The following is a 15,832-nucleotide window of genomic DNA, read 5'->3' on the forward strand; positions in this document are numbered from 1 at the left end:
GCAGAGACTGACGGAAGCAATTAAGTTTCTCTCTGATGATTTTCATTTCTTCCTCCAGCTTCTTATGCCTTGCCTTGATCAAACTGTGAGCTGTCTGAAGCTCTGCATCCAGCTGTTCCTTCATGTTCTCTAATAAACAAAAGAGAGGACATTTCATGAGTGGAGTGGCTGCCACTCTTTCATTCACCTGGTTTTGATGATCGCCCCTCTGCTGATGGAGATTCTCCTCTTGAATTCTTCCCATGTCTTCCTTGTTCTTTCTCTTCACTGCCATGATGTCACTCTGAGCTTCGGGCAGCTCTGCTTGTGGCTCTGCCTTGATGTTCTGTACATACAAAAGCAGAGCAAGGGACTGAGAGCTGCCATCAGGCTCAGCTTTTTTCCTCTTGCAGCCTCAAAATCACATTTATTCAGCCCCTTCTTTCTGCTTCCCTCCCCACATCTGCCTCCATTGCAAACCTCCTGTCCCAGGGCTGATCTCTGCAGATTCCAAGGCTCTGTGCTTCCATTGCCTGTGGGACTCCTGGCCTCCTCAGTCCCAAGAGCTCTGGTTTATGCCCCTCTCCCTGCCCTTCCCTCTGTGCCCTGGCCAGTCAGGCTCACCTGGCCATTCTCCTGTGGCTCTTCCACCTGCTGCCTGAGCTGCTCTTCCTGCTCTCGGGCTGGGAACAGCTCTCCCTGAGTCTGGCATGGCAGCTCAGATGAGGCAGTGTGCTCCTGCTCTTTCTCTAGAAGCACCTTCACAGAAAGCAGGAGAAGATGGGTTTCAACTTCCCATACGCCCTTTGTGGGCCAAGACTCACAGACTGCTGGGCTCACACGTTCCCAAAGCACTGTGCTGCTGCTCTCCTGGGTCGTTCTCTGCCCGAGGGGAGGCACAGATTCCACAGTGACCCTGTCCCTACAATCAGGAGCCATCTGGGACTGAAGCTCCAACAGCCTCTCAGGCAGCTGACAGGGAAGGGGTGGCATTTCTCAAGGGTCTGGTGAGAGCCTCCCTCTGCTTCTGCCATGTCCTGTTTGTCTTTCAGTAGTGACTGACTCCCCGCCCTGTCCCACAGCTCCATCCTGGCTCTGCAGGGGCTTCCTGGGTGAGCTCACTCCTTGTGAGAGACACTTCTGGAGTTCACCTTCTCTTCGGGCCTGCACCAGCATTCCTCCTTCCTGACATCCACACTCTTGTTAGAAAACCGGGTCATTCAGGAGATAAGGATGCATGCAAAGATCTCTGATGGAAGTCAGAGAACCTCTGTGGCCACCTCAGTATATGAAGGAAGACCAAGGTGTTTCTTCTCCCTCTTTTGTCAACGGAGAATTCTGACCAGCAGTAACAGAGTTTCTCATAAGGCCCCATTAATGAATGCACTCACACAGCCCTGGGGATGCCAGTGAAGGAAACCATGTGTCATGTATGGCATGGCATGTATGACCAAAGTCACCAGACCCCAGCTACAGCATGGGATAGTTCCATTCTCTTAAGACATGCAAAAATTTAAAGGACAAATGAAGGCTTCAGGTCAGAAAAGGCTGGAGTAGGAAAACATGAGGGGAAAAAACAACCATCTCTGGAGGGGGAAACATCTCTGCCTGCTCAGGATCAGTCAATGGAACTTGTCTCTACTTTTCTCCTGAAGGGATGCCTTTAGGTGAGCTTTGCATCTTCCACTGCTTTGGAGCAGAGCCAGGAAGATTCAAATAGATAGATAGACAGATCTCACTTTTATCATCTCTCTTTACTGTGCTGTAGAATTTACATTCTTTGAATGGAGAGAGATATAATTCTCTCTCCTAGGTTTTTTTTAAGGGAAGGTAGTGAGAAACTCATAGAAGGAGAGAAAACAATTATTATCTCTACTTGCTGTTCTTGTTTTTTAGTACATGAAGAATGTGTTATAGTGATTGTTTACTGAAAGTGATTTGTTAATTGGATTTTAGAGATAGTTGTTAAAACTGATTAGATAATTAGATAAAAGGCTGTGTGGAGACAGTCACGAGCTTTTCTTTCGTATGTTTTTAGTATAATATCTCTTTAGTGTAGTTTTAATATAGTACTAGTGTAATATAACATAGCTTAATAAAGCATTTGTTTAAACTTCTAAATCATAGAGTGAAAGCACATTTTTCGCCACGTGGGGGTCACCCTGAATCAATCCTGTCCTTTCTGTCGCTACACACATCAGCACTCGGCAGCAGTGCCCCAATCAGCAGCCATCCTGAACTTGCTCTCCTGTTGCTTCAGTAACCCACACTCTTGGGGAATCTGGAGCATGTCGGTCCTTATGGAATGCAACCAGACCCAGAGCATTGCACTGGGAACGGCTCTCTTTGTGCATCTGTGCTCGGGCAAGTTCTTCACTTGGACTCGCCCACACTGATGGTGCTGAAGTGGCTGGAATCAGAAATGCAGCCCAGCCCCTCCCAGCTCCTCTAATCTCTGAGCACCAGCTGGAATGCAAGGGCATTGATTTCCTACTCAGTTCCCAAACACAACACACACTGATTCCCTGGGCAGCCAAAAGACACGGGAGCCGTTAACTTGAAAAGGATGGGCAAGCCCTACTGGCTGGTCTGGCACCAGAACAGCTTGTTCTGCACCAACATCCCTGCCCCAAACTATGTGTTCTTGTGCAAAAATACTGCATTGTCCAGAACTGCCCCCTTGAAAACTAAAATTCTAGCAGAATTTCTGCCAGTGCTGTAAAAGGGTAGGAAAGACTGAGAAAAAAGCTCCCTTGCTCCCTGGAGAAGGAGAAATTGCACAAGGCTTCTCCTTCTAGCAAACAAACAAATCAACAAAATATGAAAGTGTTACCCACACCAGTGTCTAAAGCACTTGGATGCAGTGAAGGGATGTTTGGCAGGGAAACAGCCCTCGTGCTGAGCATTGGCTCTATGGATCCAAGGCAGGGATCAATGGCAGTCTGCCTGAAGGTCCCTCATAAGCCCCCATTGTCCAGGCTAAAGCTCCCTCAGCCCCTCCTCCCTGGCCTTTTGCTGCACCCCCTTGCCCAGCTCCCCTGTCCCTCTGTGCCCACGCTGCAGCCCCTCCATGACTTTCTGCTTCCCAGGGCCCACAGCTGCACACAGCACTCCAGCTGTGGCCGCAGCGCTGCCCAGCACAGGGCCACGCTCCCTGCCCTGCTCCTGCTGCCCCACTGCTGCTGGCACAGCCACCGTGCCCTTGGCCTTCTGGGCCCCCTGGCCCCACGCTGCCTCATCTTCAGCTGCTCACGGCCGCCAGCCCTGCGTCCTTTGGGCCCACGCAGCTCCCCAGCCACAAAGGTGCCCATTGCGCTTCAGATACAGCAGGCACCATTGCAAGATGGCCTTCCTGTTCTACCACCTCATGTTCCAAGTAGATATCATAAAGTTTGATAGGAATAGGATTCTAAGTCCCTCTCTTTAAATTAAAATGATCTAATTCAACTGTACAGGAAATTGCTCTTCATTAAATTTTCCCTATCTGCTGTCTGCAAGCATCGTTCTCTTTTCAAAACTAGGTTTTTAGTTCTTCAAACTCTGAGAAGGAAATTTAAAAATATCTATCTCTGCCTTTATTATTTTTGTTACAGGCATGAATATGGTTTTTCTTTCGGCCTTCCTAGCTGGCCCTCTACAGTCTACTGCTACTGGCCAAGCTCTCAGCTTGCTCTACAAGTCTTAAACACCAGGAACATGAAATGTTCCTTTCTCACTCACCTCAGGATCTTCAGCGCTGCTGAATACACGCTTCAGGTGTCCTGTAGTGGGAAGGGAAAATGAGCCAGATGCTGTCAGAAAACTGCCTGGGCTGCTGAATCCCACAGAACAAGTCAACCCAAATAGAGATGATTTCCCATTTCACAACATCCCTCCAGGAGACACATCTCATTCACACAGCCAGCAAGAGATCAGGACAATATTCTTGGTTGTGCCTACACTGCAGCCAGTTTAGCCAGGAAATTAATATAAATATGATCAAGCAAATGCAAAGTGTTTTTAACACTCAATGCTCCTGTTCTACCAAACACATAAGACAGCTTCTGAAATCTTCTCCTTCAGGTACTCTTTTTTTTTTCACTCAGTGTCATGCACTAATTCTGATTAACTTGCAGGAAACCGTTGCCCAGAAAAGCTTCCCCAAAATCCCCCAGAGGTGGCGCAGTTCTATTGTGGAAAAGCACAGCAGCACTTCCTTTCAAAGGGAACAACTATTTTAGCATTTAGTAAAAGGTCAAGTTAGTCAAATCCTTTCATGACAAAATTTAAAAAGAAAGAAGCTTTCTCTGAATTCTGGGAACAACTGCAGAGGTTTTGGAAAGCCTTAAAGAAGGTCTGCCAGTCTACATTTTCAAAGGTGTCTTGCTTCTCCCAGCAACCTGAGGAAATGACAGACTCTGCTGCCACAGACTCTCCCGTGCAGGGAACGGAAGCCCTGCAGGTTCCCCTGCAAATGCTGCCCCTGTGCCTACAGACACCCCCTTTTTAGCTGAACCTCTTGACAGGAGCTTTACCAAAGCAGAGGCATCCTAATGCTCTTTCTGTTTCAAAATCAGAAACTCAGCCCCCAAGAAAGAGCAGGAAGACATACAAAGCCAGGTTAGGATACACCCTAACCTAAGCAGAAGGGAAGCCTCTACTTACGTGCAAAATTCGTGAAATAATAAATGGAATAAGTAATGCCATATGCAGCAAAAGCTGCAGTGGACAGATGGTTAACTATTGGCATTTCTGCAATTTTTCTAAACGCTTAAAAAAACAAGCCTCGTGTCAGTGGGCAGCTGCCTACTGACAGATGCTTTGACCAGGAAGGTTCTCCTGATCTGAGCAAGGCCTAGGGCTGCTCTGACACTCAGGCCTTCCGTGCACCAAGGCAACCTTCTGATGCCACTATGACGACGTGGCAACCATGCCCTGACATCACAAAGGGACAGCTCTGTGTTGGTCTGTGAGTTTATGCAAAGCAATAACCAACCTTCCCTACAGAAAACACAAAAGATCCTGGGAAATTCTCATCTGTCACAAAGCACCAAAAATTCCCCTCATGGGCCAAACCCTGTTGTTCAGGGGATCCAGGAGGAACTCCAGGAGTGCCCCAAGCACCTACAGCCTGTACCCCAACTGAGCACTCAGATGGGACACAAGCAAAGGAAACCAGAACAAGACAATGGCCCACAGCATTGCACGTGTGAGAAATGACTCTCACTTTTAAAATTTTAAAGGTTTAGTAAACCTTAACAAAGGACTGAATAAGGAAAAGTCGCATCATTGGGAGTCTCTGTGATTAGGAGCCATGTGCTCATCTGCAAAAAGGATGCTCTGCCTTTTATACCCTCAGCCCCTCCAAAAGTTTTGTCAGTCAACTCTTTCTCAGCTGTCCATTGGTGGAGATTACTTTCCTGCATCCTGACTGGAGGTCAGGTGTTGTTACACCCTGCCTGTTGGTCACAAGCCAGCCCTCCCCAAATGCCCTGACTACCCAGGCTGTTACAAGGGGGACGGGAAAGAGGACTATGGGAGGATATATTACAATACCATCACTACACATTTGAACATCCACATAACATCTGCTTCTTAATTGTCAGACCCAACCATTGCATTACTTGTCCAGAACACACAGAACCAGGAGAGAAGCCACTGTTGGCATCACAGCTGAAATGTTTCCTAACAAATCTCCCCACATATTTGCACCTTTATTGGACATGCCCAGGGCCCCAGTGCGTGTACATCTCTGCCTCTCTTCCCCTTTGGAAGGAGTTGAACTGGCAGCATCTGCCCGCCAGCAGCAGCTGCTCCCAGCTGGGAACGCCACTGGCGGTGCTGATTTCCAGAGGCTTCTGTGTGCCAGGGGAAGCCAAGGAGGGAGCGGGTTGAACGGTGCTGGCGCTGCTGCTGCTCTGTGCCAGAGAGCCCCGGCTGGGCAGGGCACGGTGCCCACTGTGCTGCGGGCTCCTTCTCCTGCCACAGCTGGGCACACCTGGGTACAAAGCATGACAACTTGTGGGCAAGCCAAGGGGTGTCTGGGGCTGCACTGCTCTGCACACACCCAGAATACCTGCAGCACACAATTTTAACCCTCAAACTGGTAAACCAAAGGAAAACAGCTGGAAAAGATTTCATTTTCACCATTCTTACCTGCTCAACAGAAGTCTTCAAAATGAACGTTACCAAGCAGGGCCCAATTCCTGCTGCCAGCTAAGGGTTAGAAGAGAGGCAATCCTTGATCTCAGCACTGGGTGTGTGGGGAATCACTTCCCTAATACATGCACACCCAGCAATCTCACTTACTCGTTTGTATCCATGGATCTAAGACATATTCAATACTTTGCTGAAACTCACAGGCTAAATATTCCCCCAAATTATTTCATTTACTGATTGATACTTATTGACTTCTTGATACTTAAATCACTTCTCCGAATTTACTGACAAGAGAATAGGAGTGTCCTGTAGGTCCCTACTGGTCATTGCCCCAGGTTCAGGAGGAGACCCATGCACAAAATAAGCCAGGACAAAACTGGGCTTGCAAAGCAAATTCATTCTATTTCTTGCAGTAGCAAATAATACATACCAAGCCCTGGATTCCTAAAAATCTGCTGAGCAGGAGAAGGAGGTGGAGCGTGGTGCTCGGCAGCAGGGGCAGGTAGGCAGTGCACTTTCAGGACATCCCCTGGAGCAAAACCACGTGCATCTCATCCTTCTCACCCTTCCAGCTCAGAACCAGGCCTGGGATCTCCTGCTCAGGAGTGGAATTTCCCAGTTACAGCATCGGCTCACACATGGCTGGTGTGTGAGATGAGGCCATGAATCCAGGATTTAAAAGAACTGGAAGAGTTAAAATTTTAGCAAGATTTAGTTAGGGGGAAAGAGTATAGCAAGAAGAGTAGAAATAATAAGGGAAAATTAATTTTTATCAGATAAGGTAGTTAAGGCTAGGGTAATATATCACTTGCCTGTCTTTACTATGTTTAAAGAAGCAGGATGGGATGCGGATTTCTTTGTGACAAAGAAGAGGACCGTAGCCTGCACCTGGGCCCCGAAACTACAACTATAGCCAAGGGGTGTGAAAGCCTGCCAACAGATCATAAGGAAAGAGGTCAAATTGAGGAAGACATCTTGGCCTTCATCAGAAGGAGACTATTCCCCACTTTAAAACCCACCAACCCATTTGAAGTGAAAGACTGCAGAAATGTGAAGGAACTTTGGACTCAATTATAATACATTTTATTTCAAAGGAGGGTAGGCAGTGTTATCTAATGAATATGTGTTAGGTTTTTTGGGATTTATATGAATGTGTAAGATATTTTAGATGAGTAGAGATGAGAGAGAGAGCCAGTGATTCTTCACACATGTCTTTAGGAGACAACTCCTCCTGTGCCTGGCTGTAATAAACACACCACCTCCTACCTTTAACTGTGGGGAGTTCTATTCCACACCTCATTTGGTGACCGCGGCAGGAACGCTTCCCTGCTCCAGCAGGAACAACCGGGCTCTGGACGTCTCTGGGCACTGCCAGGACATTCCTTTCCTGGAGGCACCTCCGCTCTCGGCTGCTCCTCGTGGGGGACAGACAAGACTGCTGGCACTGTGGAGAAAGGAACGTTTAACTCTGTATAAAGTAACCCGTAAGGCGTATGCAGGGGAAAGGCTGTTCACAAGTCACACAGAGATGTCCTGTGCACAATGGACGCCTGTGCAGTTTGGGCTTGGGTCTGGCTGCTGGCAGAAAGGATTTGCTGTGTCAATAAGGACCTGCTAGGAATTCTGGGGGTGAATTGAGCAAATCCTGTTTTATTGCTGCTATTTTTCCTGTGTGTTGTAATTGTGGTTGTATTTTCAGTGTGTGAATGTTTGAGGAAGATGATGTGGGTGGATGCTGATGTGGTGTATGGTGTGTGTTGTGTTGAGAAGAGTGAGCTCTCTGTCCCCTCATAAAGAGATATTCCCTTCCCGGTGAGTCTGTGTGTGTGGACTTTCTAGTTGCAGGGATTGGTACTCCCTGTGACACCTGGTGCTTGGGCATACAGGGGGGTTGAGTGGTCTTTCTCCCACACTGTGGTCATTTGGGACTGCACGGTTGTGTCTGGGGAGATTTCAGGATTTTGTTTTCAACAAGTGCAGCAATTTATGCAGAAAACTACAGTGTGGTGATTTATTATGCTGAACTATGGCAGTTCCTTCCTACTGGCCCCCTCTCCGAGCATTTACAGTCTCCTGCCACGAGGAGGACACTCTCTTTCCTCCCCTGGACATCCTCTTTCCTTTCCTGGACACTCCCTTTCTCTCCTGGAGCTGTTCTCCATTAAAGCTGTGGGACTTTGGTCCCGGGAAGAGAGAGCGCCTCTCGTCTTTTGCTTTTGTCCTTGTCAGTGTCACTGGGCCCAGAGCTCGCCAAACTGATCCCCCACAAGATGAAAACTGACAAATGGTCCCACATACACAGCTCAAAAATTGGCCACATTTTTGATGGACTTGAGTGTTCGCCACATTTTGGAATTCCCTATTCCTACACAGGTCAGGCAATTGTTGAAAGGACGCACCACACTCTAAAACCATTCTACAACAAGAAAACGGGGAGTGGCCCAAGCAACACCCCAGATGAGGTTGAGCAAAGCTTTATATGTCTTTATGTTTTTAATAGCTCATTTGCAGGAATTAATCCTCCAATTTTTAGGCACTTTTCAAACAGCACACAGGAAAAATTGAAAGAAAATCCTTCAGTTTTTATCAGAAACCTTGAGTTAGGACAAACTGAAGGACCATTTTCACTAATCACTTGGGGCAAAGGGTATGCTTGTATTTGCACAGGTGCCGGACCTAAGTGGGTCCTGGTGAAGGATGTGAAACCGTCTCATACACAAGAGCACACCGACAATTCCACCAGCAGGGAAATGAGCACGCAGACATGAGCCGCACAGAGAAGCTATGGTTCATGCCTGATGTTCCCTGTTCAACCCATGAAAGCTACAAATCTTGAGTTTGATGTTGATTTTTGGACTGGGAAAATGGTTTGTATCATAGAGCTCTTTCAGCAAAAGCATGGTGCCCATTGTGTTCCAAAGAATTCTAAGATATCCAGATTTGTAAAAATTGAAGGTTAGAGGGACAGTTTAGTGCCCTATAGTTGACCAGTCCCTGAACAAGCGCTAGAAGATTTGCTTGAGAACTGAAATAGATGGGGAAGCTTTTGCCAAAAAACAGCTGAACAGGAACATGGAGCTTGATCAAATGATATACTGGCACTTGTTGGTTTTGCTTGCTTGCTTTTGCATGCATACATGCCTGTAGATCAACCAAAAATGAATGTTTGCCTTGCTTTAGCCAAGTCAGCAGGCTCAGACACCATGTGTTTGACCCATTTCAGCCCAGACAAATCATTTGCAACCCATCTGGTTGGTGTGCCTGTGCCAGCCAAGGAGCAGCCAATACCCAATCGTGACAAATATTGGTGTGAGACTGCCAACGAGACCAATCCCATAACCAGCTGGCATCACTGGGCCCCTGATCTTCTTAAAGCACCTTCTGAACCTCAAGAATTGGGATACTTGGTTCATTGGTGTTGGAATTTTGTGCTGAGTTTCAGTACCAGGGAGATCCACAGTTGAATGTTACTCCCCATCATCCAGAGGACAGGTACTGCAGTTTGTGGTGCAATTGTACTACCCAGTGCCCTCTAAGGGTGAAACTGCTGACGAGTAGATGACCTAGATGAGTCCCCACATCAATCAGCAACAGAATATTGGCTCATTTGTGGTGATAGAGCCTGGCAGGACATTCCCTCAAAAATTAAATGTGGCCCATGTAGCATCAGACAACTCACTGTGATAGCACCTATCGTTCAAAAAGCCATCAAGAGAAAACAGAGAAAAAAGATTTGCCCATCATTATAAAGAAAACTGTAATAGCAATTTCAAACCCTAGGGCCCTGCAAAATGAGGTACATTGAATTTATTTCTACATCAACTTGCCTTGGGTGAGGCATTGAAACCATTACACCGATTGGGGTGTTGGCTGAAGAAAGAAGACAGTGCTTCTTCCATTGCAATTAGTGACATGAGGACTGATGTTAGTGCTGTCAGACATGCAACCTTACAGAACAGAGCAGCAATTGATTTCCTTAGCAGCCATTCCATGTGTTCAGTGTCACCCCCATGTTCAACACTGTCACTGTCAGCTTTGACAGCTTTTGGACTGTGTTTGAGAAGTCAATTTTTTCTGACTGTTGAAGGGCTTTGGGGCCCAGAGTTCTTGTTAGGAACAAGGGATTAAGTGTGTGAGCCATGGAGTTGTTGGACCAGGTGTTTTGTCTAAGTGGTGAGAAGGGTTTCTTCCTTTCTGTTTCTCTTTCAAGGGGAATATTAATGTTGCCCTTGAGTCCTCAGGAGGGGAGCCTGTGGACAGAGCTGCAGCAGAGGGAGCTTTGCCTGGCACCGAGAGCTGTGGCAACAATCCCCAGGAGCCCGAGGAGCCTGGTTAGGACAGAGCCCCTACTGGTTTAGAGAGGTGTGAGATGGCTGCTCTGAGCCTGCCTCTGGCAGGGAGGGAGATGAGAAGGGTTGAGTTCCTGTCTGCAGCCTTGGTGCTTCCTGGTGCCTTGAGTTCAAATCCTGCACTGGCACAGCCTGCCTGAGCCCTGCCCTCCACGCTTCTCCAGAGGCTCTGGCACTGAGTCCTCTGTGGGAATCCACAAAATTAGAGAGTTTTGGGAAAGCTGCAAAAGGCAGGTCTCAGATACAGCAGAACTGTGATTAGAGCCAAGCAGCAGCCGTGAGATTGGTCAGCAGAAAAATTATTTAAACTGCAGAAAAGCAAGGACAAATAGAACAATGGTCTGTGTATTAACGCTGGTCTAGAATAAATCTCCAAGCTACAGAAAAGTTTATCTAGCAAGATATTGGGAAGGTTGAAGCTTAATAATGGAGCTCAGTGCATTGTGTTTTAAGGCTTACTGGTAGGTATTGTCTTCAAAATAAACAAGCACTGTTTTAACCAAAGGTACCTGTGCTTATAGTGATTGGATAGAACTACTGTCAATATGCTTTTGCTTTGTGTGATTGGTCAAAAAACTTTTAAAGTAAGTTTTAACATTAAGTTCTTTGTCTGCTGCCTGGGATGTGAGCTGCTGGCATCTTCCCATTGTCATAACCACGTAATGAGACTGATGCTGGAAAACAAACAGCTCGAGGCGCGTTCCTCAGCAGCCCCGGCCCGCTCGTGATTTCTACATAGCCCCTGCCAGCGTCAAATGGCACGGCTTGATCTGCAGGGCAGACAGTCTTAAACATCTGCAATATCCCATCAGAGTCCTAGTTTGGCTTCAGTCAAAGAAAGAGGAGAGTGCACCCAACACTGACCACTTGTTAGGCAATATCTTCCACCTTGCCCTTGTACCCCTACAGAGAGGCTGTCTGCAAAATGCCCAGAACACCCTCCAAATCTGCAGCAAGGACAGGAAAAGCAGGCAGAGAATCTTTCTGTTTTCAAGGTCCCCCTTCCTAGGCGACTTGACCCTTTCTACCTGATTCTCACTTGAGATCTACCCATGATAGAGCATTGCAAGAAAACACTTTAAAGGGTCATTAACCAGAACCTGCTTGGAAAGCAAGGGTAGAAACTCTTTCCCTCCCTGATGGGATGCGGGCTGGCAACTGCTGCTCTGAAGATGTGCAGCTGCTCCTCTCTGGAGAGGCCATGGAAGGGCTGTGATGGTCTATGGGAACCAGAGGAATGATGAGCTCAGATTGGCATTTGAGCTTCATGGGAACAAGCAGAATGAAGAGCTCACAGTGCAGATGAAATTTGCCTGTGCCTGGCTCCTCCAATGAAACCCCAAGAAGTCCAGATGAAGCAAACACCTTCTCCCAAGAAGCTAGGAAACCTCAGAGTCCTGAGCACCTGCACTTAGCCTGGAAAGGCCGGGAGGCAGCTCTAAATCCTCAGGTGAGGCAGCACTGAGGTCCTGGTATGAGAGCGCTGTGTAGCAGTCTTGTCCAGAGCCACTGCCAGGAAGTTCTGGGAGCTCCAGTCTATGAGATTCAGTTCTACACTTTGAAAGAGCAATGCAGGTCACACCATGCTTGGCTAGAGAGCCCTGCCCTTCACCCGTGCTGAGGCAGCAGGTGCGGGTGCACATGTGCACACACACACGTGCAGGTGAGGGGCAGCCTTCTGAGTGTCACTATGCCCAGCTGCTGGGGCCAGGTACCCTGCTCCAAGGCATCTACACTGTGCCCTAGACCACTGTCCCGCTAAGGCCACACAAGGACACTCCAGAAGGGGTCTGTGCTAGCCTGGGTACACCAAATAATACAGATAGCCCAGTTACACTGTCCTAGAAACAGCAATCCAGTGCAGAATGTTCTGGATGCCCAGCACTCAACCCTGTAGCCGGCTTACAGTAGTCGTTGAACATCTCTGGTGCATCCAAGACCCGTTCTGGCTTTGAGGGAATATTTCTGCTATTCTTCCTGCTGGATCCAGGTGCCATTTTCTGACTGTAGAGCACTTTCAGGTTCTTCTGACAGCCTGTGTGCAGGGGAACAGGTTTCTTAACCTGAGTTAGTTTCCTCCCAGCTGAGTGCTGCTCACCCAACTAGGAATCCCTTGGAGTGAAAATAAAGTCCTAAGAGAAACACTCACAAGCCTGCAGTGCACTAAAATCACTGGCAGTATGAACTGCTGAACAGGGGTGAGCTACAATTTCCTCATTCATGGAAATAAATTTGACAAACACTTGGGTTTTTGAATCCCATTATATTTAGTTGCAGTTTAAGCTAGAAAGTGCACAGCAGAGGGTGTGATGCTCTTACAGACTTCATGAAGGTTTGGAACCTGCAGTATAGGTGAAATGTCACTGACATCTTTTCATAAAAATCCTTTCTTTAGGATCTTTCCCCCTTCTCAGAAGCTGTGGCCTCAGCAACAAAATGAAACAATGGTTATCTGCTGCTGGGGAATGCAACAGGTGGATGTGTGATTGGTCTCGGGTGGATGTTTGGATTTACTGACCACTCAAGGCAGAGCTGGGTCTCGCTCTCTGCTGAGACACAGCCCTTTGTTTATTCATTCTTTCTCTATTCTTAGCTTAGCTAGCTTCTGAGAACTTTCCTTCTATTTCTTTTAGTATAGTAATAATGTAATATATATCATAAAATAATAAATCCAGCCTTCTGAACATGAGGTCAAGATTCTCGTCTCTCTCTCCACCCTGAAGACCCTTGCAAGCCCTGTAACAGGTGACCAACTGGCAGTCATAGCAACTCTCCTAAATAAATTCACTGTAACTGTTATGCCCTCCCTCGACCTCAGGAACCTTAAGAAAGGAGACTCCAGCCTGTACAGCTCTCAGAAACCAGTTGATTTCTCCTGTGGCCACACACAGAGCCTCTGTGTGGCTGTTCCCCTGACCTGATCTCTCCTGCTGATTCAGCTCACACAGAGCCTGTATCACACCTTCTGGAGCATTCTGTGGTTTTCCTCTGAGGTGGAGGATTTTTGCCTCTTCTACATCAAAACCATTCAGATTCACTGCCCAGGCTTTCTGTTGCTCCTACAGAGACAAATCACCCTCAGTGCAATGCATTTAAAACAATTCCCACACTGCAATTTAAACAGACACCTAAGTCCCCTTCTCGTAGAATCTGAAGATGTTTGCCTGTGCTGCAAGGGTCAGTCACACAGAGGCAGGTCAAAGCAGTTTTTCCTCAGACTGTCATACATCGTCCTGCTCACATTTTCAAACAATGGCAAATTCAGTGTCATTGCCAGTGGGAAAAGCCACAGCCACAAAGCGACCAAATGCTTCACAAACAGATTTCAGAAGACAGTGTAAAACATTCCAGAAGTGTTCCCGGTGGAGACATTGTCCTAGAATAGCTACCCCAGCAGTTTCACTTCGCATAGGCTCACAGCTTTGTGTTTGTGTTGCCTGCTACATTTTAAAGCCTCATGAGTCAAAAGCTAAATTTTGCTACCAGAAGCAGCATAGGCTTAGAGTGCATGGCAGTCTCTACAGCTTCAGTCTCATCCCAGGCTCCTGAAGCCCAGAGCTGCAAGTAGTGATGGTTGGGACTTGTCAGTCCCGTGTGCCCACTTGGTAGAACCTATTGTTCACTGCTCTGTAAAGGGGCAGGAAGGAGTAGCGGTTGTTGAAGCAATTGTAACTTAGCAACATGCTCACCTTCTTGGTAGGGGAATCCTCAGCAGGGTCATTCTCTTTGGTTAGGAGGAAATTTGCCATCTCCATCTGCATGGTGCTGCGTTTGGGAATGTAGCGATTGCCCCCGGCCTTTGTGGGGTAGCTTTGAATTTTGGATCCAGATTTACCTGCATTCACATATGAAAATATTGTCTTACAGCTATTTAACAGCCTGTATTAGAGCTCTCACGGGAGCAAACCCAACACTCTTCCACGTCACACCCACCAGACAAGTAGGACTCTGAGGTCTCATGCCACACAGTCACAACTAACTTATATTCTCCTCCCTGCCACCAAGTTGGTTAGGGACAGTGTGGTACAACTCCTTGGGTCTAGTGCAACAATTCCAGAGTCCAGAGATAAGGGGAAGATACAGAAAAGCTCACAGGATGTAAAGCTGTCAGCTGACAGTCCTGCCCACACTCGTCCTAGCATACAGCTGTGCCAGCAAGGCTCAGCTGGGCGAACAGCAGCTCGCCAGCCCCAGTGCTCAGAGCTCTGCCCCTCACGCTGGCAAGGAGGTGGGTGGCTGTCAGGAGCACAGCCCACCTCCTCCTGCCAGAGCAGCAGCCGGTCGGGCAGCGTGGCAGGGAGCCCAGAGCCCCATGGCTACGGACAGGCAGCCTGGGCGAGGCTCCCGCACTCAACCTCTGCCGCCGGTGGCCGGCGCTCACCGGCTGTCGTGGACGGCGTCTTGCTGGAGCTGTGGGAGCGATTGGCCGGCTTCACGGGTGACACGCCGACGGGGCTGGGCCCGGGGCCGCTCTCCTTGGCCTTGCGCTGCCATCGCGCAGGCGGTGCGGTCGGGATCAGCGTGTCCAGCTTCAGCAGCCCGTGCAGGTCCGCCTCCAACAGGAACTGCGCCGTGGTCCTGTGGGCGGGCGGGGTTAGCCGTGCCCACCGGCTCTTCCAGCTGCTCTTTGGGGCTCCCTCCGATAAGCGACATTCTCCCTTCCCCTGCCCGCCTCACCACAGCCTCCCCGCTCGGGACTGCGCCTGCAGGCCGCCTCTCCGGCCCTGTGGCACGCTCACCTCCGCGGCGCCGCCGCCGCTCGCCCGCCCCGCAGCATTTCAAGCGGCGGGCGGACGGGGCCCCGCTGGGCCGCTTCACACCCAACGGCCGCGCACTGCCCGGCGACGGCCACGCGACGCAACGCGATTGGCTGAGCCGCGGGACGGGGCGGAGCGCTCCGCGCGTGAAGTGAGGGGGCGGGACCGGGGGCGGGACCGGGGGGTGGACAAGGGCGGGGCGTTCTTGCTAAGGCGGGGCGATCCGCGCCAGCGGCGCAGGAGGGACCAGGCGGGGGCTCGGGGGGAACAGGAGGTTATGGCGGGGTGGGGGCGGTCGTGGCTGCCCTCGGCTCCCAGCCGCTCATGAGCAGGTAGGACTGGTTGGCAATGTCGGTGCTGGACAGGCGGCCCCCAGCGTGCTCCGGCGGCGGGCCCGCCTCACGCTGCGGGCCGGGCAGCACCTCCAGCAGGCAGGGCTGGACGGTCTCCTCCGGTGGCTGCTTGTCGAAGGCATGGCCTGGGGCGACATGGAGTGGACGGGGTAGGGGCTGCCCTTCGAGCTGCCCCCGGGAGCAGCTGAGTCGCCCTGCCCACCCACTCGCCTGGCCGTGCTTGCTGCTTTCCTGGAGGAAGCTGCCCAGAGCACGG

Source organism: Melospiza melodia, unplaced genomic scaffold (assembly GCF_035770615.1).
Source record: "Melospiza melodia melodia isolate bMelMel2 unplaced genomic scaffold, bMelMel2.pri scaffold_46, whole genome shotgun sequence".
In the NCBI taxonomy this organism is placed as follows: Eukaryota; Metazoa; Chordata; class Aves; order Passeriformes; family Passerellidae; genus Melospiza; species Melospiza melodia.